Genomic DNA, 26335 nt, shown 5'->3' with positions numbered 1-26335 from the left:
ATACTAAAAAATAGGAATATCACCTAGCCAACAAAGTTCTGTACAGTCAAAGCCATGGTTTTTCCAGAAGTAGTGTATGGCTCTGAGAGAGAACTATAAGGAAAATCAAGTACTACAAGATATGGATGCTTTTGAATTGTGGTGACTTCTGAGAGTCTCTTGGATAGCAAAATCAAATCAGTCAATATTTAAAGAAATTAATTAAGGCTTTCCTGGTCAGATTCTGAAAATGAAACTTAAGTATTGGGACCACGTAATAAGAAGAAAGGACTCATTAGAAAAGATCCTGATTCTGAGAAATACCAAAGGCAAAAAGAAAAGGGGGATGGCAGAGGATGAGATGGAGAGAGAGTATTATGGAAACAATGAACTTGAACTTGGACAGATTTTGAGAGATTGTGGAGAATAGAAGAGTCTGGGTTGCTATGGTCCATGGGGACACAAAGAGTTGGACACAACTGAACAACAGCAAGAGAGCAACTCATTACCCCTGACGAGTTCAAATCAGGAGACCCAGACAAATAACATGACAACATGCTAAAATAACTTATGAATGGTCATTGTCAAACCAGCATCAGAAGGGCTACAGGCCTAGAAAGAGATAAAAGTCCTGCTTTTCAAACTAAGGAAGACATTGTAATCTCTAAACACAGATGAGTGTCCTTTTCTTTCTTTCTTTTCTTTATTTTTTTTTTGCAAGGCAGTGGGGTTAAGTGGCTTGCCCAAGGCCACACAGCTAGGTAATTATTAAGTGTCTGAGGCTGGATTTGAACTCAGGTACTCCTGACTCTAGGGCTGGTGCTCTATCCACTGTACCACCTAGCCTCCCGATTTTGATTCTTAAGGAAATTCTAGAATATATTAGTTACTAAGTTAGTAGGAAACATCTGGATAAGGAAGTCATGATCAAAAAGAGTCAAGTACAACTTAGGCCAGAGTAACCCGATTTCATTTTTGAAAAAGTCGCTAACCAGAATAATGCTATGGTTATATTTATCTGGATTCAGCAAAGCATTTAATAAAATCTCTTTTACTATTCTTATGGACAAAATGGAGAAGGTATGCTAGACATTTGAAACAGAAGAATTCTGAATTTTTTGAATGACAGACTCCAAGGAGCAGTCATTGTTAATTGTCTGTTACCTGTCCTTACTTCCATCTTCTGTACATACCAACCTCCTGAGGTAGCCCATTCCACTTTTAGACAGCCCTAATTGTTAGGAAGTTGCTCATTATGCACAACCTAAATTTGCTTCTCTATTACCATTCTGTCCTCTAGGGTCCAGCAGAACAAGTCTAACGCCTCTTTCACATGACAGACTTTCAAATATTCAAAGACGACTGTCATATCCCTGCAAAGATTTTTCTTCCCCAAGATAAATGTCCTTAGTTCCGTTAAAAGCTACTTGTCTAACTGTTAGGAGTCTTATTCAGGTATGGGTTGTCATTAGCTTGCCTCTGAGCTTCCTTCCAATTACCATAGCTAATGTTGACAATATTAATATAAGAATATGAAAGAAATAATAGGGAATATACAGACAAATTTGGAAGTTGAAGTATATTAAATTCATGGAGAGGGTCACAAGATCATAGATTTACAGCTTAAAGAGAACTTAGAGGATATCTAGTCGAACATCATTATAGTTAAGGAAACAGGTCCGAAGAGGACCAATCATTTGCCCAATGTAACACAGCAAAGGGGGCAGCTAGGTGGCATAGTAAGCATTGGGCTTACATGCAAGAAGACCTGCTTTCAAATCTGATCTCAGACATCTGTTGTTGTTTTTCCTTCATTCTAGAAGAAGACCACAACATCAGGGAGGTGATGCCATGACAAGCATGCAAACTGGATTTGAGTGAAGGGATGCTGTGCTAAGGCACAAGACTCACTTTCTCTTCCAGAGCCACCTGGGTCCAGTGACCAGATATGGATCAGGATGACCGGAGATGGCCCTGGATGTGTGGCATTTGGGATTAAATGACTTGCCCAAGATCACACAGCTAGTAAGTGTCAAGTGTCTGAGGCTGGATTTGAACTCAAGTCCTCTTGATTGCAGGGTTGGTGCTCTATATGCACCATCTAGCTGCCCTCAGATATCTACTTGATGTGTGTCCCAAGGCATGTCACTTAATCCTATTTGCCTCAGTTTTTTCAACTGGTAAAATGAACTGGAGAAGGAACATTCTAGTATCTTTGTCAATAAAATCCCAAATGAGGTCACAAAGAGTCATACATGACTGAAAAACAAGTGAACAGAAAACAACACAGCAAGTGGCAGCGCCAGGATTCACAGATCATGAATTTAGAGCTGGAAGAGTCATCTAGTCCAAGTTCCTCACTTTACAGATGAGAAAACAGAGGCCCAGAGAGATTAAGTAACTAGCTCAAAGTCACACAGAGGTATCAAATGAAACCTGTATTTTAGTCTCAAGGCAGTTTTCTTTCCTTTGAAACTTGCTACCTCTCTATTTGAAATCAGGTCCTGTAACTCCAAGGTCCCTCAGAAAGATGGCTATTGGGTCGATAGTCAACAGGATTAATCTGAATTTCAGGTTTATCCTTTTCCTTTTCCCTTCTATTCCTTCTTCCCCACTTCTCAGTTCTGTGAGACCTGATGTTGCCTTGAGAGAATGTTTCCTCTCCTCTGTGAGTTACAGAGGATCCGCTCCTTTTGTTTGTTTGTTTGTTTTGTTGCAGAGATATTAATGAAGAATTGGGTTGAGTAGAATCATATCTATATACACAGAATGACATGCAGAGCTCTAGAGATGTCATTGATATTTAAAAATAAAATGAAATTCATATGGTACCTTGGTGATGCTGACTTTTGACATCATTAGCTGGGAGCTGTTTTGTAAACATGCAAAAACAATGTGTGAAAGAATGCTCTTGCTCAAGTCAGACTGTACTCGCCTCTGTCTCCAATGCATTCCCCTCCCCTCACCATTGCACTTTTAGATAATCAGCAGTGATATAGAAGGAAGGAGCATGATTGCCATTGCTAACTTTGCCATTTGCCCAGTATGATCAAATATTTACTATGAACCCAAGTTTTCATTTGTCCAAGGCTTATTTAAAATGAATAGCTGAAAGAGAGCCTGTCATATTTTATTTTATGCTCATGGCCACTATTTTTTTAGAAATATTTGCTTAATCAGCCATTGGCGTATGCATTTACTCTATAGTCTTATCCTCAGTCAGCATCACTTCTGTACATCTAATGTACATCTCTGCACTCATCATGATTAAGCATTCTAGCAACACTGTTCTTTCTTTTCAAATTTGACCTGTTCCTGGATCTGTTCTTCTGGGCTGGGCTGTGTTGTCCTTCGTCACCCCAAATCAAAAGTCTCTTTAAATGACTATCTCAGCCTTATGGAGAAGAAGCAGGTTCCTGTTACTATGCCATCTACTCAGAGCCATTTCTAAAGTCAATTCAATCAATCCATTAACAAAGACTTCTTTCTGCTACTTTGAACCTGTATTCATATCCTGCTTCTGTCACTTACCTGTGTGGCCTTGGATTACTCACTTTACCTTCCTGGGTCTCATTTTCTTTGCAGGTAAAATGAGGAGGTTGGACTAAGGTCACTGAGGTTCCTTCTAGCACTTGATTTGGAAACTTATTTGAACCTTGGAAAAATCACTTAATCATTCTATACCTAAAATAAGGATACCCATCTGGATGATTTATAAGCTCCTTCCAGCCTAAAATTTCTGATTCCATCATCCTTCTCTAGACCAGAGTTATGCTGTTTGGGGAGGAGGGATGCAAAAAAGGGTTTGGGACTTCCTTGATCAAAGGACTTCTGATTCATTGGGATAGGCAGCCCTGGCTCTGCTTTTCTTTGTAGCCCCAGCCCTCAGTATACTGCCTAGAATATAGGAAGCTTTCAATTAATGCTTGTTTATTGATTGACAGGGCAGTGTGCATTTCCTAAGAGTAGAGCATAGAGTTCTCTAGAAGTTTAGAGGAAGCTGGAATGATCAGGAAGGCTTCCAGGGAGGAGAATGAGTGCTCATTTGTCAGGTTTCTTTCCACCTGTGCTAGACAGCTGAAAGCAAAACCCTGCAAAAATGAAGCCCAGGAGAGTCTGGTAGTTTGGTTGTTTTAAAATGGAGTGGGTGGATGAAGAGAGATGTGCAGAGGCTGTATACCATCTGCGGAGGACTAGCTTGGTAGAGGTCCTGGAGGAAGGGATAGTGGACTGTATGAGAGAACACTGAAGATGTGATTAAGGGGATAAAAGGAAAGAGAGGGCAGTCAAGAGGTAACAGGGCTTCCTGAAAAAGGTAGGGGGAGCTCATCAATGACTGGGTAAACTATTACACAATTCTATTGAGTCCTTCCCAAAGAGGGTATTGTGTCAATGACAGGATTTCTTTCAGTATAAGCCCATCCAATCATGCCAGCTGCCTGGCTTTCCATGGGACCACCAAATCAAAATGTTGGAGGTTGATTTTTCTATTTTTTGTGTTCATCCTTATGACCTTGACAAACATATTTATCAAAGAAAGTCAGCATCCTTGTGGAAGGATGAAAACACTTAATGCAATGTCCTTGGTCTCCTCAGCTCTGTGCTTGGTTGTGGAGTGGACCAAGGGGTTGGCAGAGTATCTGAGGGGTGCTGAAACACTTAGTACAAGGATATTTCCTCAGGAAGTTTGAAAGACTCTGTAAGAAATGTCTAAATGGGTCCATACCTAGCAAATTGGTTTTTTTTCCTATGCTGTAATAAAATATACCCCTGATTTCTATAATCCTACCTCCTTCAGCCTTTTCATATTTGATAACCATGCATATTAATTGCTGTTGGAAATGAAACTTACAAAAGATCTTTTCAATTGCTCAGAAAACCTTAATTGACAGTATCACCAGATCATCTAATAACACACAATTCAATTGTCCATGACTTTAAAACTTTGGGAAACTGATAGGAAAGACAAAATGAGAACATTCACTTTGAAGTATATCCTCTTCCACTCTGCTTAGTCAAAACATACCCTTTGGTTTTCTTTTCTTTTCTTTTCTTTCCTTTTTTTGGAGAGGAGACAGAGATCGAATCATTGCATTTTGTTGGAGAGAATACATATTGTCAAAAAATATATATATCGTCAAAACTCCAACCTGAGCAAGGTTCTGAATGCACCCTGATCTTGTAACTCTTTAGAGACCTGGATCATAGATTTAGAACTGTAAAGGAAAGCTTGAGGAAACAGGGGTTCAGAAATGTTAAGTGATTTGCTCAGTTAGTAGATGCCTAAGTCAGGATTCAAACCCAGGTCTTCCAGACTAAAGGGTCTAGTACCCTTTCCAACATGCCAAACAGCCTCTCTAAAGCTGCCTGAGACACGGAGATATTTATGCAGGGTCAGCTAGGATGTGTCTGAAGAGGGCCTCCTGGGCCAGCTCTCTGTTGGCTGTACTCTGCAGTTAATTAATCAGAAACCCTGAGAATACTCCTATTTGTAGCTACCATCAAGTACTGAATCTGAAGAGAGTATAAAACCCTATCCAGTAGGAAGATCTAGCCTATAAAGCAGGGGTGGAGGGGTGGGAAGATGAGAAACATTTGTCCAAGAGGCCTTATCATTTGGTCTGGCTGCTGCCACAGCATCTACAGGCAGGATACAAAATTAAAGAAATCTATGGATTTTTAGGGATGAATTAATTGTTTGATTAAATATAGCAGGCTAATTTTTAATTTGATAATTTTGTATGACCCGTGAATGATATTATAAATATCTAAATGGTTATGGGCAGAAAATGGTTCCCCACTCCTGCTATAAAGGGTGGGTTGACTGGGCCTTAACTCTTTCCAACCTACCAAATGATTTATAATTTCTTGTTCTTTGTGAAAGCAGGCATTTAGGACAGTTGACATTTCTTATCACATAATTTCTTTAATTAATGTGGATTAGTGTTGTCCTTAGTGTCCTCAAATGTTTGAGTGCCCAGTCTACATGATGAGGTAAGTCAACACGATGTAAAGGGATTTCTATCACTGACGACTTAAGAATACTGGACAAATGCCCCATTTTGCTGAGGTGAGAAAAGGATTTCATTCTTATAGGTAGAAATAGCATCTGAATCAATATGTCCCAAGGTGAGTTCTACCAACCTGTGGGCCAATGAGCATATAGTAAACCCTGAGTAAATATTTCTTCTAAAGGACAAACCTGACTGTGTTATGCCTTCACTCAATAAACCGCAGTGACTCCCTATTGCCCCCAGAGTCACCCTTACCAGTCTTATTTTTATATTACAACAATTCTCTTCATCCATCTTGCTGTTCCTCACCCCACTACATTCTATCTACTAGCTCCAAGCTTTGCACTGGCCATCTCCTATGCCTGGAATGTTCTCTTCCCCACATTAACCTCTTAGAATATCTTATTTCCTTCAAAACTCAGTTTAAGTGCATGAAGCTTTCCCTGATTCCCAGAGCTTCTAGTGCCCTCTCTGCCAACATTCCTCTTTATTCCTCATGTCTTTACTCATATATGCATATGTTGGCCCTTTACTAAAATGTAAACTCCTTGAAACCAGAGCATCTTTGTTTGATTTAGGTCTTTGTACTGGACAAGCCCCAAATATATGTTTGTTGGTTTACTGATATACCAAAACTTTCTAGGATCTAACAAATGAAAGGGAGAAGTCATAAGGTTTTATTTTAGTTCTTTTTCCTGACAAGGAAAATGGTCCTTGGACCAGAAAAGATCAAACAAAAAGTAGTTAATAGTGAGTCGGAACCACAAATAAACAAAAAAATAAGCTTTTAAAAATATTTTTTCTTTTTAAGTTTTTGCAAGGCAATGGGGTTAAGTGGCTTGCCCCAAGGCCACACAGCTAGGTAATTATTAAGTGTCTGAGGTTGGATTTGAACTCAGGTCCTCCTGACTCCAGAGAGAGATTTAGCTGCTTTTGAAGAAGCACACAAGTCTGGAAGAACTAGGGGGCATACTGTGACATAACTGAAAGTTGTGAGTGCTGAGTCAATGATCTTAAGCAATCCTGAAGATGGACAAATGATCTCATCTTCCAAAGAGGGAAGATAGGAGAACTTATAAATTACAGGCTTGGGAATCTGGCTTCAATGTTTGGCAAAATTTTTTTGAATTTTGAACATTTGGAACATTACAGTCCAGTGACCTTGGATAAGTCATTTCAAGTCCATCCTTCCCATCTTCAAAAATGAGGGAACTGACCTAGCAGATCTCAATTTTCCTCTCAGTTCTCTATTCTATGATCAGGAAGGAAAGTGGTGATCACTGAGAATCAACATGGTTTCATCAAAATTAGATCATACCAAACTGACCTCATTTCCTTTTGGATAGGATTACTAAACTTTTAGACTAGGGAATGGCGTAGAGGTGGTGGGCTTAGTTCATCTGACAAGTCCCTAATACTATTCTCATGGATAAACTAGAGAGAAAGGGGTTAGATCATAGTATTTCCAATTGATTGAATGTCTGAACTAAGAAAAAATAATCCCAAGTCATGGCATTGATGTCAACATGGAGGAAGGTCCCTAGTACAAGGTGCAGAAATATATTCTTGGTCCTGTAGTGTTTTGAAGTTTTATCAATGACTTAGATGGAAACATAGATGGTGTGTATATTAAGATAGAACAAAGCTGGAAAATATAGCTAACAAGTTGACTAATAGCCAGGTTTCAGGATTTCTCCATTGCATAATGGATAGGCTAATTCTTTATAGATTGAATTTAATAAAGATAGAGGTAATATTCTATATTTGGGGTTCAAAAATCACCTTTAAAAGTGCCAGAGAAGTGAAATGTGGTTAGATGGAAGTTTGAATGAAAAAGATCTAGGGGTTTTTAGTGGACTACAAGTTCCATATCAATGGTGAGTTATAGCAGCCACAAAAGTTAATGTGATCTTAGGTACATTCACAAGAGGCAAAAAGAGTGGAACATGAGAGATAGTAGCCCCACTGAACTCTGCCTGGGACAAGCCTCATCTGCTGTCTTGTGTTTGGCTCTGAGTGCTAAATTTTAAGAAGGGCCTTGACAAATTGGAGACTATCCAGAGAAGGGCTAACAGAATGATGAGGTGCTTTGAGGTCCTATCATATATAAATAAAACAAGGAATATTAAACCAGGGGAAAAAGAGACTTTGGTGGGCAGACAGTCGAGGAAATGACAATTGTCCAAATATTTGAAGACTTGTGTTGGAGAAAATGGATTCCATTCAGTATCATAAGATTATAATTTTATAGCTAGAATTTTAGAAATTTTGGAAATGAGAAAACTGAGACCCAGAAAGGTCCAAGGACTTGTGCAAGCTCTTCCTAATTACATCTTGTTTTGCTTACCTCCAGTGGGCAAAACTAGAAGCAGAACCTGGAAGGTGCAGAAAGACCGTTAAGCTCAATGCAAGGAAAAATATTCTGAAAAATTATTTCTCTCTTCAACCTGCCTACTGACCAAACTGGCTTCCTTTCTGAGCCTTTTCCAACCCATCCTAATTCTAGTGCCTTCATTTTGCTAATTATTTCCTATTTATCCTGCATATAGCTTGTTTTGTATATCACTTTACATCGTGTCTCCACCACTAGACTGTAAGCTCCCCAAGGACAGAGGCTATCTTTTGCCTCTTTCTGTGTCCCTGGTACTTAGCACAGTGTCTAAAGCAGAGTAGGAACTTAATAAATGTTTATTCATTGATTGACAGAGAATCAGAGAAGACTAAAAATGGAATAGGCAGCCTTGGAAGGTAGAGAATTCTTATGAGATTATCAAGCAAAGGCTGGATGCCAGCTATAGAGGTTATTGTGAGGGAGATTCCCGTACAGGACCAGTTTGGACTATGTCACTCAGAGCCCTTTCAGTTTAAAAATTCTAAGACTCAGCAAATGAAATTTCTCTTTAGTCTACTTCTTATAAGATGCTCTCCATTAGACTCTTGATCCGCCCACGAGCAAAAGGGATTTTTCTACCTTGAACCATCTGGTAAAGCCTATGGACACTTCTCAGAATTTTTTTTTTATAATACAAAATATAAAGGAATATAAAAGAAGCCAATTATGCTGAAATACATGTCATTTATTTTATTTTTTTTAGGTTTTTTTGCAAGGCATATGAGGTTAAGTGGCTTGCCCAAGGCCACACAGCTGGGTAATTATTAAGTGTCTGAGGATGGATTTGAACTCAGGTCCTCCTGACTACAGGGCCAGTGTTCTATCCATTGTGCCACCTAGCTGCCCCAAAAATATTTCTTGAGAACTATATTTCAATATAATGCTTTCCTTTGTAAACCTTTGTATTTTATTTTATACACTGAAGAATATGGACCCTTTCTCAGAATTTTTTTTCATAAAACAAAATATAAAAATGGACAAAAGAAGCCAATTATGCTGAAAGAGTTGTCATTTTAAAAAACCACAAGTTTACAGACATAGACTAAGTACCCCTATATCTAATGGATGGAGTTTTCACAAAAATTATCAAGGTGGTGAGGGGGGAATCTATGATACAAAAAATGTTATGAACCCCTTATCCAAGTCTATACATGGAAAAAGAGGAGACAAGCTGCATTGTTCAACAGCGTTTCTCCTAACTTCTAAATCCCACTTTACCTCAACTAGTTTTATGACTTTCTATCTGCTATATGGGAGCCATCAGGAGATGAGTAATTAAAGGTCTACCCATCCATGAGATCCTCAAATAATTCATATGCTTATTCTTAAAGAGGCGATGGGAAAATGTCTACCCCCAGCTGACTTTAGAAACATGGGAAGAAAAAAAAAAGAAACATGGGAAGGGGGATGCTAGGTGACACAGTGGATAGAGCTCTGGCCTTGGAGTCAGGAGGACCTGAGATCAAATCCAGGCTCAGACACTTAATAATTACCCAGCTGTGTGGCCTTGGGCAAGCCACTTAACCCCATTTGCCTTGCAAAAACCTTAGAAAAAAAGAAACATGGGAAGGTTTTGGATGATTCTTTCCTGCCCACCCCAGAAAATACAATTCAGTATAATGGATGCAAGATCAGAAAGTTGGACCAGAGTAAATGAGAAGAAATACTCTTAGTACCATATAAGGAACCATGTCCCTAAATTAGATGAATTATCGCAAACTGGACTGATCCAGTAAAAACAAAAACAAAAAGTCACATTTTCATTACAGACTGGGGATGACACCCTTTCCCTTCTTAGAATTAAGGCGATGGTTCTAGTCAGGACATGCAAAGAAGAATGTTATCTATGTGATAGTAAAAATCATGACTGGGGGAGGGAAAGACTAATAGCTGGAATCTAGAGACGTCTTTGGTTTTGCACCCCACTCCACCCCCTCCCTCCATGGTAAAAATTTTAAAGAAAGGCCTTTGGGGAAAGGCTAGCTCCTTACTACCCCCAGAATCAAAGAAATCATGTTCCATTTGGCATCTCAGGTTCTTTATCACCCAACCCTTCCTAGCTCTTCAGTCATTTTATTCCACTATTTATAATCATTTGTACTGGCCTTTTGCTATTTCTTATAAATGCCATCTGCAGATTTTTGCATTGGTTAGCCCCTATGCCTAAGAATGACTGGACTTCCCTTGGCAATTACCTCCCATCTACACTGTGAATACCTCATCTGGATGAAGTTATCACTGTTTTCTGCCCCCCTCCATTAGACGGTGAGCTCCTTGAGGGCAGGAGCTATCTTTTGCCTCTCTTTGTATCACCAGCACTTAGCATAGGGTCTGGTACATAGCAGGTATTTAATAAATGCCTACTGATTGACTGAATTCATAGAGAACTTTCTCTCACTGTCCTGAGGAGAATCATAGTTCATTAAAAATTAGAATAATATTCTGCCAAGTATATTTGTCAAGTATATATAAGGCATTAAATTTTAAGGACTTTGAGTAATCAGTTGAGAGGGACTAGGCAGTGAGCATTACATGAATTTCAAATTCAATGTTGACTTGGGCACTTAGGGCTCTGTTCATCAATATTTCACATAGATTATTATGAGACTTTTAGACACAGCTAAGAGGCAGGACAGTCTACTGAGTAATTATGTATACCCAGAGCTGGGGCCAACCAATTGCACAGGTAGAATAGTTAGTTTATGAGTTTGCCACAGACCTGGCTTCAAATCCTTTCTCTGAAACTTACTGGCTGGGCAGCCATGGACAAACCATTTGAACTCTCTAGGCTTCTCACTGCTCATCTGTTGAAGATAGAAAATGCTACCTGCAAATACCAATCTCACAGCTTTCTGGCTCGAATTCAAAGTGCTTTGCCATATTAAAATGTTATGGTAACAATTCCAGTTGTTACTATTATTATTCCTCTCTAACTGATTCCCTGTTTTACTTCCCACTGTGGATGTTCCAGAACTTCTCTTCTCTCCTCAAACCTTCCAATGCTACTGTTCCCTACAACCCTCTGAGCCAAAGGCCTTTCCTTATACTATACTGAAAAAAAAATGAGACCATTTATCATGGGTTCTCTCTTTTCCCCTTCTCTGCATTTCAAAATCCCTTCTCTTAATTTCTTTCTGCTCAGCTCTGACAATGATGTGGCCCCTCTACCTACCCCTCTACATGTACCCTCAATCTCATTGTCTCTCATCTTCTTCAGCAGATTGGCCCCATCAATCATTCTCTCACTCTCTATTCTTCAACTTCTCACTGTCTACAGATGAAGGGCAGTTAGGTGGTACAGTGGATAGAGCACTGGCCTTGGAGTCAAGAGGACAGGAGTGCAAATCCTGCCTCAGATACTTGACACTTACTAGCTGTGTGACCTTGGGCAAGTCATTTAACCCTGATTGCCTCCCATCTAGGACCGTCTCTCATCATTCTGATCCATATCTAGCCACTAGACCCAGTAGCCTCTGGAGGAGAAAGTCAGGCTGGTGACTTAACACAGTGCCCCCTCCCTCAAATCCAAATCATGTGCTTGTTATGGCATCACCAATCTGATGTCATGATCTTCCTCGAGAATGCGAGGCAAAAATATCATCTTTTGCCCACCCAGTGGAGGCAATAAAAGCAGACACATGAGTATGAGTGAAAGTGAACCCTACTTTTAAAAAGAGGGGGTTACCATTTGGTTTTGCTGTCCAACTCCTTTAAATCAAACCTTGACTCAAATTAGCCTTTGGTTGGCAGATTTCACTTCAGGATTAAGCATCAAGTAGTCCAATCCCCAGTGTTCTGAGATCTTTTTCCCCTCTAGCATTCTAGGATCCAAAATCAATGATCCTCAGTTTTCCCACATATAATGCAAGAGGTGGCATTAGATGACCCTGGGTGCCCTGACATCTCCAACAATCTATGATTCTGGATTCTCTATACAAATATGTATGCACACCTGTCCAGGAGTTCTTAAACTGGGATCCATGGACCTAAGGGTATCTACATAGATTTCAGGGGTTCCATTAACCAGGACAGGAAAAGAAAGAAGCAGATTAATAGATCAATAGTTAGAACTATATCTATATACTGATGTAAATAGATATATTTATTATATGTTAAACAAATATATATTTATAGAGAAACCTATATATTTCTATTGTCATTAACTGTAACTTAGCATTTCATTCACTTACTTAAGAGCAATATTATAAGAAGAGTTCGATAGGTTTCTCCATACTGCCAAAAGATTCCATCATATGCACAATGCTAAAAAAACGAATGTATTTTCTGCCCTCTGGGAATAGGAAAGGGAAAAAATAATAATAGGCATTTATATAGATCTTTAAGGTTTACAAAATTCTTTGTGTATGTTCCCTCACCTGATTCGTACAACTTTTCTATGAAATATGTGTTATTGTCATTCTAATTGTACAGAGGAGGAAAGTGAGGGGGAAAGGGGAAGATAATGTATTGATTCACATTTAGTTCACATAACCCTACTCTTCCAAATCTGAATTGTGTAAGACCTAAGTTGAGTCTATAATGGAGTTCTTAATTTTCGTCATTTTTCATCGAAAGGAATGTAAAGGGGCAGGCTAGGTGGCGCAGTGGATAGAGCACCAGCCCTGGAGTCAGGAGGGCCTGAGTTCAAATCTGGATTCAGACACTTAATAATTACCTAGCTGTGTGGCCTTGGGCAAGCCACTTAACCCCATTCACCTTGCAAAACCTAAAAAAAAGGAAATATAAAAATAAAACAATATTTATAAAGCATACTGTGTACATTGTTTTATTTTTATATTTTTTATATTCTTTTTCATTATAGAATAGTTAATTTTATAGTGTGTAATCATTTACATTATGTATATGGATGTGTTAGTATGCACACACATATGGAAAGATTTGGGCTAGGATACAGAATATATCACCTCCTCTTCTCAGGGAAAGCTGTGCAATCTTAGACACCTTGTTTCACCTCTCTGGGCCTCAATTTCCTCATTTATAAAATAAGGAGGATGAACTGGATAACTACTGAGGTTCCTTTCTCTGTTCCTTCTCTAAATCTAAGATCCTAAAATCCTAGAATTTAGCAGCATGTCAAATGGAAAACTAAGGGAACTTGCTAGTAGATTCCCTTTTCAGCATGTTTTAATGGGGTCAAATCAGCCATAAGCCTTATGTCTACAGTTTTACTGTGCACACCACTAGAAAGGTTAAGTCTGGAATTAATAAGTCAATGAGAGAATGCACTCAGAATATGTCCACTTCCCTACTCCCAACAGAGCCATTATTAGAAAAACATGAAATTAAGAAAGCCTAGAATGAGGGTCATGGTAGTAAACCTACACTTGAATTTCAGAGTTGGATGGGCTCACAGATGATGGTCTCCCAGTCCAACCCATAGCCAAATAAATATCCACTCCACAGCAGGTCTAACATGGGAACATCCACTGTTTGCTTAGAATCTCCAAAATGATCCATTGTACTTTCCAATAGCCCTCACTATGAAATTTCTCCTTACACCTCGACCAAAATTCCCTCTTTTAAGTATTCACTGATTTCTACCTTCTAGACCTGAGCAGAATAAGCATAATCCTGCTTCTCTGTGATAGCTTTCCAAATACATCATGACGCAGCCAGAATGACAGATGGACATCTGATGTACAGTTGCCCCTAGCTGGGGCAGGCTTTAGATGCTTTTAACCAAGCTCTACTGCCATAGGTGAATTTCTGTAATGGTTAGATACTAGACCAGACTGGAGGAACTGTCTCACAATGAAAACTCAGTTAGCACAACTTATTCTGTAAAATATATTCAATAAACAGTTCTTAAGCACCTACTTGCTACTCAGGCCCCCTGATGAACATCTCGCTGTCTTTAAAACAGTTCTTCCATTCCCTTCATAATGTAGTTTTGGGTACAGTTAGATCCTGCAGTAGATAGAGCACCAGCCCTGGAGTGAGGAGGACTTAAGTACACATTTGACCTGAGACACTTGACACTTACTGTGTGACCCTGATAAAATCACTTAAACTCGATGGCTTCATCAAAAAAAAATGTAGTTTGGGGAAAGTGATGGGATTATATGATTTAGGGAATTCATGAATGTGTTTATATTTCTCCTTTCCTTAAAAAAAACAAAACCAAAACAGAACCTTCCCTTCACTTTGTTATGCTCTCTATGCTCTCTTCTCATTTTCCTTACTAAATTCCAAAAAGAATCTATTATCTATACTTCTCTGCTCATTTATACATTTATTCTTCAGTTTTTGTAATCTACCTTCTCATTTCATTACTTGACTGAAAAAATACTTTCTGAATGGGCGGCTGTGATTTCTTTGTTGCTAAGTGGATTTTGCTTAAATTCTATCTTCCTTGGCCTCTCTGAAGCTTTTGACCCTACTGACTAAGGTCGCCTTCTGGATCCTCTCTGCGTCCTAGATTTCTATGATGCTACTCTCTGAATACCGTCAGCACTCCCCAATTCCCCTCCTCAGGTTCATCCTATTACTTTCATCATTCTGTCACCCCAAGCATCACTATCTTCCAAACTATCTAGCTCCTCTTCTCTCTCCTTTTTTGATTTTTTGTTTTTTGTTTTTGTTTTGCAAGGCAGTGGAGTTAAGTGACTTGCCCAAGGTCACATAGCTAGGTGATTATTAAGTGTCTGAGGCCGGATTTGAGTTCAGGTCCTCCTGACTCCAGGGCTGATGCTCTAACCACAGCACCACCTCTCCCTCCTTTAATGACTTCATGTGTTACCATGGATTCAAATGTTATCTATATATTGATGTTCCCAAATCTAAATACTCAGACCACATCTCTCATTTGCATTATCTTCCCATGTTTGAAAGCACTTTCCCCCCAAACTCATTCTGTCTATTGAATGATAAATGCTTAATAAATGACTTTTCATTCAATAATTCATTCATTCCTCTCAACCTCAACCCACCATCTTCAGTTTCTTACTAGGCCTCTACACCTGGATATTCAGTTGGTACCTCGAACTCATTATGTCCAAAAATGAATTTGTTAGTTCCTCCCTAAACCTGCCCTTTCTCCACATTTTCTAATTTTTTTATAAATGGCACTTCCATTCTCCCAGTCACCCAGAGAAACTCTCTCTCTCTCTCTCTCTCTCTCTCTCTCTCTCTCTCTCTCTCTCTCTCTCTCTCTCTCTCACACACACACACACACACACACACACACACACACACACACAAACACACACACACTACCTGTCTGTCTCTGTCTCTGTGTGTCTGTCTGCATCTCTCTCTGTCTGTTTCTTTCTCTCTCCCTCTCCCTCCCTGCTTCTTCCGCCCCACTCCTATATCAAATCACCTGCCCTGATTCCTGATTTCAAAATGTTTTCTCCCTCCTCTGCATCTCTCTTTTGTCCTCATCATTGCCTACCTTGTAATATAGTTATCTGTATCTCTGACTTGTGCCCTAAGGAAAATATAAGCTTCTGAGAGCAAGAACTATGTTACATTTTCTCTTTAGGAAGCAAGGTGGATGACATAGTAGATAGAATGTGAGGATTGACACTAGGAAGACCTGAGCTTGAAGCCAGTCTCAGACTTTCACTAGCTGTGTGACAGTAGACAAGTCATGCAATCTGTCAGCCTCAGTTTCTTCACCTATAAAATGAGCTTAGTAATAGTATCCATTTCTCAGGATTGTGAGGAAAAGATGAAATGTTATATACAGTGTGTTGTCTAAAGTACTATCAAAGGATGTGATTAGGGATTGGCACTGGACCTCTGACTTCATTGGCCTGGGCAACTCTTGAATATGGAAACTCTCTCTATCAATGCAGGTCATCACTTTCTATGTAACTTCTACTTTTAGAGAGTTGCCTAGACCCAAGATTTCAAACAGAAGGCCTTTAACTCTCCCTAGTGTGACTCAAGTCAGATTAAGAGGCAATCAGGAAATATTTCAAAAAATAAATAAAAATACAATAAAATAGAGATAATATTACATTCTAAAACCCATCAATGTTGAGATCTGTGTGTGTGTAGATGCGTGACTCACTCCTATTTGAGTTTGATACCCCTGGTCTAGACCACTGGAGGGGTTAAAGTGACTCACCCTGAGCCGCAAAGCCAAGACACAACAAAAATGTGAACCCAGGTCTTCCTGCCTTAAAAGTCAGTCCTCTATTCACTTTACCATTAATTGTTATCAACAGGTCAAGGGTTTTTATTTTAGGTTTTTGCAAGGCAGTGGAGTTATGTGGCTTGCCCAAGGCCACACAGCTAGGTCATTATTAAATGTCTGAGGCCAGATTTGAACTCAGGTACTCCTGACTCCAGGGCCGGTGCTCTATCCTCTGCCCCACCTAGTCGCCCTGAGATCAAGGTTTTAAACATATAAATAAATCTATTGAATTTTGATACAATTTACTTTTAAAAAAATTTGTAATGACTAGAGGCCATCTAATATATGCTAAGTGGAATCATGGGCAGTGAGGTGATAGAAAACATAAAATACCGAACCTGGAATCAGGAAGACTGAGTTCAAATCCAGCCTGAGACACATTGGCTGTATGACCCTGGATGAGTCACTGAATCTATCTGCTTGCTTCCTCAACTATAAAGTGAGAGTTATAATAACAACTACCTCCCAGGGCTGTTGTGAGGATCAGTGAGAAAATATTTATTAAGTCCTTTGCAAACCTTAAAGTGCTCTATACATACTGTGATGGTGATGATGATAATGATGACAATATGACCATACCCCTCTCAGCCTATTTCCTCTCTGTAAAATGAGGCACATCTTACTTACATTAGCTGTCTCACAGGGTTATTAGAACAAAAATCCTTTGTCAACTCTGAAGATGACTAGAAGTAAGAATTATTATTAGTTGCTTCTCCTATCTTTTCAGACAAGTCCAACTTCGGACAAATCCAGCCTCTCCTCCAAGGCTCATTACCTGCCTTTATGTCCTTTTTATGAGGAAGCCCAATGGATAGTGCTAAACCTGGAATCAAGAAGCCCTAATTTCCAATCTGTCCTCAGACACTAGCTGCATGATACTGGACAAGTCACTTCACCTGTTTGCCTCAGTTTCTTCAATTGTAAAATAGGGTTGTTGGGAGAGAACCAAAGAGATGTGACACATAATAGGTACCATGTTCAATTATTTCCCCCTTCCCCTCCCCCACCCAAAAAGTAAATCTGACTCTACAAAAATCAGATCATAATCTAGACATATCATCTTGAATGGCCACCCACATCTCACTTTTATACACAAGCCATAGTCTGCCTTTGCCATCTAGAAGTTGTGAGGGAAACATACTAAGCCAAAGGAGAATGCTGTATTTTCATCATCCTGTCAGGTTGGCCCTCTTATTTGGAAAACAACCCTCACAAATTATGGATCTGGCCTAACTCCCCATTTCTGATGTCTGATTATTAGCAGCCTCTTAAAGGCGGTGTAACTTCATCTAGATTTATGGTACTTCTCTCTTGCATTTATTTACAAGTGACTGGATCTCCTATTGATGTGCTGCTAGCAAATTTACAAGGGAGCATAGTAAAGCATGAATCAGAAATATATGCTGGTTGAAGATTTTGGAAGATGTGTGTCTTGGAATCCCAAAGCATAATTTATCCAGGTTATCACAGGGTAGTGATGACTATAAAACATCCCATTGGCAGCAAACCGAGTGCTGAGTGGGCCTGCCTATTCTTGGCTCTTATCAGTTCTCCTGGTAATCAGGGGAGTGGGGAATTTTCTGGGTTTGATAATATTTCATCAGCCACTAGCCTTCAAAATGAACCCTCCACTCCAAGCACAAGTTGGTCCTTTCCTTAGAACATGCTGATGTCTATCCGGCCCAGTCTTCCTGACCAGAATACATTTCTTCTACCATCCTCCAAGGTCCAAGTCTAGCTCCACCTCCATCAAAATTCACCTTCCTAAAACATATTGATCACTTCTGCAACTTAGTACCTAACCACCTATTTCCTCATGTTCCATGTTTCCCCTCTGAATCTTGTCTCCCCAACAGAATGTTCCATTTGCCACTAGGCAGGGCATCATCCATTTGATAATTTTTAACCGGAGGTAGATTTGCCATGAAGACTTCTCAGATCAAATTTTTTAAAAATCACCTACAATTTTAGCATTGTGTTATAGAGGAAAGAGTAGTGGAGTGGGACTCCGAAGAGATCTGGGTTCAAATCCAACCTCTGGCAATTATTGCTAGTGTGAGCATGGCAAAGTCACCCTCTCTGAGACTATATTCTCATCACTCCAAATAGTACCTTCTTCATGAGACTGTTCTGAAGATGAATGAATGGAAGGATTCATTAAAGTTTTACATTATCAAAGTTTTCTTTACTAAAATTTTTGGGACACCCTGTACATAAAGCACTTGGCCAACTTTATAGAACTATCAAGACTTTATAGCCTGAGTCTCATTTTATCTCAAAAGGGAGGGAGAGCAATTAAATGTCCTCTGAGGTCCCTTACAGCTCCAACTCTGCGATCTGATGTGTGACCGTGAGCAAGTCAACTTTCCTAGGCCTCTTCTGTATCAAATGAGTAGCACAGTGACCAGTATAGATTCTATATAAAGACTTATACCCTTCCCATTCCCCTTCTATAAAATAATAGGGGGTTGAGGGTGGTGCTGGAAAGGTTCAGGTGTCATTTCTAGGTCTGGATGTCTAATTTTATTTCATTTATTGCTGTGTATTCATTTATTCAACATTTTTTATTAGTCACCTAAAATGGACAAGACCTTGCCTTCATCAAGATAAATAAATATGGAAGCCATTTTTCATTTCTCTTAGAGATGCAAGGATAAAGCCCTGGGAGTAGACTCAGGGAGATCTGAATTCAAATGTAGCTTCAGATCTTTGCTCGCTGTGTGACTGTGGCCAAGTCCCTTCACCCCTGTCTGTCACTATCTAACAGCACCTCTTTCCCAAGATTTCTGTGAGGATCAAATAACTGAATACTTGCAAAGTTCACAGTCCAGTGCTTAGTATGTAGCAAACATTTAATAAATGCTTGTTGTCTTCCTCTTCCTTTTTTTTCTTAGTTGCAAACTTGAAGGCTCATAGACAAGCTGATTCTTTTCCTTTCCTTCCCACAGGAGTAAAGTGAGTTGGAATTCTATTTTGCTATAGTCCTTTTTAATGAGATTAGTTCAAACAAATACAGATGGAATGCCTACCTCTTTAAAGCAGAATGCTTTCTAGACAAGGAAAGGGGGGAATCTGCTGGTGGCAAAGATAGGAGTGGAAGACCCGAAGGATTGAGATCTCTGTATCATACCCCACCCCCAGCCCAGGAACACAAATAGGTTTTTGATGGATTTTTATATTCAGTCCAAAATATATTTTGAATAACATTATGGCTATGACACACAGCAACAAAAGACAGACATTGCCAAGCTGCCAGAGGTAATCTCTGCCAGTCACTCAGGAGAACAATAGATTTTTTGACTGGACTGTCCACCTCACAGCTTCCTTGCCAGGCTTTTGTGCTTGTTTGTCAAGCCCATGCCTTATTTAAATGCATTGTATGTTGATAATGAATATCCTCAGGGATTTTCTTTTTCATAGAAATGGGGAAAATATCTAAGGGAGAATATGAAATATTCTCCTGGGGGAGGAGGAAAAATCTGAACAATCCAATCGTAGCAAAAGATAGGTATGTGTTTCCACATTTAATTTTTTTTCTGATAAACTTTCATAATTGGATGAATAGCAGTAGACTGGTGTCTTCTCACACCAGTTGGTTTAATCATTTGAAAGGAAACAACCAGTCAGCTTGATTGCTCCCCACCCCACTTAGTTGACCATTCAATTCAGTCAAAACAATTGAACTCTTGAATGTAGATAAGATCTCAGAATTATCTAAGGAGGGTATTTTGGCCTGTTAGGAGCTTATGACCAATAGGCAGGGTAGAATCCCTACCACCACTGCTATCCGAAGTTGGCATAACCTTGTCACTTTCCTGCTGACATTTTAAGTTGCAGGAGTTGGTTGGTGATGGTCACACCTCCCTTTAGAGGTTCTGTATTTGGAGATTTCATTGTCCTTCAACTTGACTAAGAATATTGGACAGTGATTGAATACCGCCTGGTACTTATTAATATGCATGTTGTCATTTGTCATCTCAGTCATCACTGACACTTTGTCATTTCTGTTACTGTAAGCATTATATTGGCTCTGAGTTGGTCCCCTGTCTTGCATGCAAACTCATCAAAAGTATCCCTTAGCATCTTCAAGAAGCCTTGCTAATAAAAAAAAGAAATGACTTAAAATACTGTGACACATTAAAGACACTGAAGAAAGAATAAGGGTCCAAAAGCCAGGATATATGTTCTCCTTTTGGACAATTAAGTGTGTCAATTGTCTTAATAATGTTTGTCCTTCATTCTGGAGGAAGACCCCAATATCAGAGAGATGCCATGACAAGCACGTGAATTGGATTTGAGTGAGGGGGGCTGTGCTAAGTCAGCAGCCTCACCTTCTCCTCCAGAGTCATCTGGGTCCAGTGACCAGATATGGATCAGGATGACTTAAATTGACTCATACCCTGAACGAGAGGCAGTCAAGGGTTAAAGTGACTTGCCCAAGGTCGCACGTCTAGGTAGTGTCAAGTGTCTGAGGCTGGATTCAAACTTCTGTCCTCCTGAATCCAGGGTCAGTGCTCTATCCACTGCACCACTATACCCATCAATTGCCATATGAGAAGTTTGGATCCCCTTATTAAAAGAAATCTAAAGAAATGTCAAAATTATGTAAGTTTATATTTACTACATCATCTTCATGATCGATGCATTGTGGTGGGGCAGAAATAGAGCCCCACTCAGAGTGAATCAGAGGGACATCGGTTTGAACTTGGCCTCTGACTTTTGCTACCTGTGTATAGCAGGTGTATCAACTTCCTTAAGCCTCAGTTTCCTTATTTGAAAACTGAAGGTTGAACTAGATGGCCTCGGAGTTTCCTCCCAGTTCTAGATCAGTTCTTAACATTTTTGGAATTATATAAAAAAGCAACTAAGCAGGGGGTAAATGAAAACAACCCCCCCTCCCCTTCTAGACAATGGCTGTGGCAGAAGAAAAAGTATCCAGGTCCCCTGAACTTAGAGAACAGGACCACTGGAGAAAAGATTCCCAGACCATTATCTACAGGATCATCATCTATCCCCCACCAGCACCTTTGGTTTCCTCCAAAATTCACTCAGGCGGCACCTTCCACAAAAAGCCATTCCTTACCAAAGCCTGCTGCCTACTACTCATGCCTTAAAGAAGGCAAGATTATATCTCATTATGTGCCATGATAAAATGCATCTCCCAACATGCATTTGAAAATATGTAATTCCCCCCCCCCCAGAAGCTTTAAATAGTCATTAAGCAATACATGTGTCCACTTACCAGTCCAGTCGACTTACAGATGTCTTCCATGCCTTTTTTGGCCCCACCAGACAGGCCACTTTTGAAATCATGACAATGCACCTCTTGTCTCAGGTTGTTTTCTATGTGGAGAATGCTCTCCATCCACCATTTTCTTGGGTTGTCTTCTATGTGGAGAAGTGCTCTCTTCTTACACTGCCACCTCCCCCCCCCACCCCCAGCCCTTTTCTCAGGGTTGTCTCCTATGTGGAGATTGTTCTTCCCACACTGCCACCACTCATCCCCTCACCCTTGTCTGAATTGTCTTCTATGTGGAAAATGCTCGCCCCCCCACACTGCCACCCCACCCCTACCCTATCCCCCACCAGCATGTTGGTCTCCTCCAAAACACACTCAAGTGCCACCTTCCACAAAAAGCCATTCCTGATCCCCCTATATGTTACTGCTTTTCCTTTGTATTTGACCTGTTTGTGTCTTCAGTACACTTAAAAACATACACATTATTTCCATCATTAGAATATGAACTTTTCCAGAGCAAGGACTGTTTAATTTCTGCCTTTGTATTCTGTGACCTTAGCATGGTGCCTAACTCATATTAAAATGCAGACTAAATACCTTTTCATTGCTAGTTTCCCAAGACCCCTGTGATTCAGCTGAACTGTTCAAGGGAATGCATGGAGAAAATGTCAATAAATCATATATATATATATATATATATATATATATGTATATATGTATATACATATGTACATATATATGTACATATACATATAGAGAGACATGTGTATATACATATATATTTATTTTGAATATATGTGCCAATAAGAACACACTTTAATGTTTGCATCAGTCTCCATTTACTAAGGAGAGCATAAAATCAAAAGTCCAAATTGAAGACACAGTTAGGAGTCCTGTGTTTTAGCAGCAATATTTTTCAAAGTTCTCTACTTCTTCCCCTATCTACTTCTCTTTTTTCTGGAAATCTCTGAGATGGAATTGCAACAAGGTCCCTGAATTTGGTTCTGTTTACTGTACCGGGAAATTTTTTTTAGGTTTTTTTTTGAAAGGCAATGGGGTTAAGTGGCTTGCCCAAGGGCACACACAGCTAGGTAATTATTAAGTGTCTGAGTCCATATTTGAACTCAGGTACTCCTGACTCCAGAGCCTATGCTCTATCCACTGTGCCACCTAGCTGCCCCCAGGAAACTTTATTATAGTAGACATTGTTACAGTCCAGATTAGGTGTCCTTGCTCATTTCTCCTTTATATCATCTAAAATAGTGATACTAAAGGAGCTTTGTCCATGATAGAAATACAGAGTGACTGAGTTGTGTCATTTTATGTGTTTAAATGGATATAGATATAAATAGCTGCAAATCAAATTGAACTAGGTGTAATGATTTCTACATGAAGTTTATAATAAAGAATATAAAATAAAAAATAGTGATATCCTAAAATTTTCCAAAATAAAAATGTACATTAAGTTTTTGATGTGTGATGACTTCTCCCCTCCCTCAATCCTCTACTCAATTTTTCAAATATCTTACCATATTTTTGAAAGAAATAAATGAGCTAGTACTAGCAGTCAGAATAGAAGTAAGAACATTTATTTGCTCACTGGTTCCTTTCTTTTTTCGTTTCTGTTACCTTATTTTTAACCTTTATTTCTTTATTTAACTTAGTTGAAATTTCAAGTGTTCCTCTCTTGTGAACTTCTTCTTGAGTGAACCAGGTATTGTATTCTGTGAGCCTTCATCTTAACTTGGGGGAGCCCCAGAAGTACCACTGTCTTCTTTCGGTAAAGCATTCTTAGCCTGGTGAGCCTGCAGGACGGCTATAGCTTCGTCTACTTTGGAGTGGAGAGACTCAGTAGACTGGAGCAATTGAAGAAGCTCCACGTTTTTCATCTCTAGCAGCATGCCTGTGATCTTACCAGCCAGGGAAGGAGTTATGGCATGGATGCGTGAGAACAGCCATTCCCCCATCATCTGCTTTTGCTCTGGAGAAAGGGCACCTGCTAACAATGAAGTAGTTAAAGACATTTCAATTTCATCATGGGTGGCAGGCTTTGGAACAGCAACATGGAGTGGCACATCAAGACATTTTGGATTGCTGATGTCAGCAGCATTCACATGTTGTTGAGCTGTGTGTGCAGGAGGAACATATGGTGGAGAGGGTGGTATCATCTCCCCTGGTGGAGTGACAATAGGCTGGGTGGCCATGTCTATTGCAATTTGGGTGGGATCTTGTCTCATTGGAGGAAATTGTGGTCCAGGAACTCCTGTAGGGATCATGGAATGGGATGGATAGCAATATCCTCCTGGAAGGCCCCACTGAGGAGCTGGTCCGAACTGGGCAAACTGGCCAGTAGGATTGTATGCAGCGTGATGCTGAGTTGGTGGGTTGGGTGTCCTATAGTAACTTGTAGGACATACTGGCTGGTAGGGATTGATCATTGGAGCGGGAAAAGCTTGAACATGAACCTTTCTCTGCATATACTGTTTTATCAGGTAAGCCCGACGTTCCTCTTTGCGTTGGGCAAAAGATATATACAAAGGTTTGGTGCCTACCATTTTTCCATTCATTTCTGTGAGTGCTTTAGTGGCTTCTTCTGGGGCAGAGAAACAGACAAACCCAAAACCTTTGCTGTAATTCCCTTCCATCATAACCTTTGCACTTGTGATTGTACCAAATGGGGAGAATTCCTTTTGGAGGCATTCATCATCAATACTGTCATCGAGATTTTTCATATAAAGGTTAATACCTCGGTATCTGGTGATTCTCTCTTGCTTTATCTGTTCAAAATGACGCTTTAGTTCAGTCTGTCTTTCTCCCTTTTTCTGAGCTCTGCCAACATAAATTTGCCTTCCATTTAACTCCTTTCCATTCATTACATCCACAGCTCTCTGAGCATCTTCATGTTTTTCAAAACTCACAAAACCAAAACCCTTAGATTTCCCACTTTCATCAGTCATCACTTTTATACTTAAAGCATTTCCAAATTGTCCAAATAGTTCAGTAAGCTTGTTATCATCCATGTCTTCTCCAAAATTCTTGATGTAAACATTAGTGAACTGTCTAACTCTGGCTAGAAGTTCTAATTCTCGTTCTTGGCGGGATTTGAAATGTCCTGTAAACAATTTGAGACCTTTTAGCATTATTCCATTCATCTGCTCAATAGCTCGTTCAGCAGACTCTTGGGATGCAAAGTGAACAAAGCCATAACCCTTGGAACCATTCTCATCAGTGACCACTTTGCAGGACAGGATATTCCCAAAGGTAGAGAAAACATTAAATAGTGCCTTGTTGTCAATGGACTTTTCTAGGTTTTTAATGAAAATGTTGCCCACACCACTTCTGCGCAGGGAGGGGTCACGATGGCACCACATAATGCGAACTGGTTTGCCTTTGATTGTATCTAGGTTCATGGTCTCCAACACCCTCTCAGCATCTTCTGCCTGCTGAAAGTTAACAAAGGCATAACCCAGGGAACAATGGCTTATTATATCTCTACACAATCGAATAGACAAGATAGGGCCCATAGGGCTGAACTTCTCATACAGCGTTGCTTCTGTCACATCAGGGTGGAGGTCACCCACATAGAGGGATGCCAGTGGAGTTCTCAGAACAGTTTCCTGTGCGAGTTCCCTTGCCTGGGGGCGTCTTCTTGCATGTGGAGGTCTCCTTGCCTGGTAATATCGCCGTGCCTGTGGGTGTCCTCTTGCCTGAGGGTATCCCCATCCCCGTGAGGGTCCTCTTGCCTCAGAATATCGCTGTGCCTGTGGGCGTCCTCTTGCCTGAGGGTATCCCCGTCCACGTGAGGGTCCTCTTGACTCGTAATATCGCTGTGCCTGTGGGCGTCCTCTTGCCAGAGGGTATCCCCGTCCACGTGGGGGTCCTCTTGCCTCATTAGATTGCTGTGCCTGTGGGGGTCCTCTTGCCTCATAAGGTCGCTGTGCCTGTGGGCGTCCTCTTGCCTGAGGGTATCCCCGTCCACGTGGGGGTCCTCTTGCCTCATTAGATTGCTGTGTCTGTGGGGGTCCTCTTGCCTCATAAGGTCGCTGTGCCTGTGGGGGTCCTCTTGCATGGGGATATCCCCGGTACTGGTAGCGTGATTGTCTCCTAGTCTGTGGGGGAGTAATCATTGTTTGAATTACTCTTGGCTTGTCTATTCCACTTGCCTCACCAGGGTTATCTGCCACACTCTGGTTTCTTTCCTCAATTTGTTCAGGTGACTTACTCTCTCCACTAGGTTCATTCTGAACTTCAGAATGTGTCACATTAGGTCCCACAATTGACTCTTTAAGTTTCATCACAGTCTCATCAGATGCTATCACAGCTTCCTCAGGTTCTGCAACTGGTTCATTTTGTGTCATCACTGGTTCCTTAGATCCCATCACAGTCTCATCAGATGCTATCACAGCTTCCTCAGGTTCTGCAACTGGTTCATTTTGTGTCATCACTGGTTCCTTAGATCCCATCACAGTCTCATCAGATGCTATCACAGCTTCCTCAGGTTCGGCAACTGGTTCATTTTGTGTCATCACTGGTTCCTTAGGTCCCAT

The 26335-nt window shown here is 40.2% G+C and overlaps 1 pseudogene; it reads right to left on the bottom strand.

The window, feature by feature from the left end:
- Positions 1-23412: 23412 nt before the first annotated feature.
- LOC141498339 (polyadenylate-binding protein 1 pseudogene) lies at positions 23413-26105 on the bottom strand (annotated as a pseudogene).
- Positions 26106-26335: the final 230 nt, after the last annotated feature.

Source organism: Macrotis lagotis, chromosome X (assembly GCF_037893015.1).
Source record: "Macrotis lagotis isolate mMagLag1 chromosome X, bilby.v1.9.chrom.fasta, whole genome shotgun sequence".
Taxonomy (NCBI): domain Eukaryota; kingdom Metazoa; phylum Chordata; class Mammalia; order Peramelemorphia; family Peramelidae; genus Macrotis; species Macrotis lagotis.
Note: the sequence above shows the minus strand (reverse complement) of the source record. Positions and strands in the feature narration are given on the sequence as shown.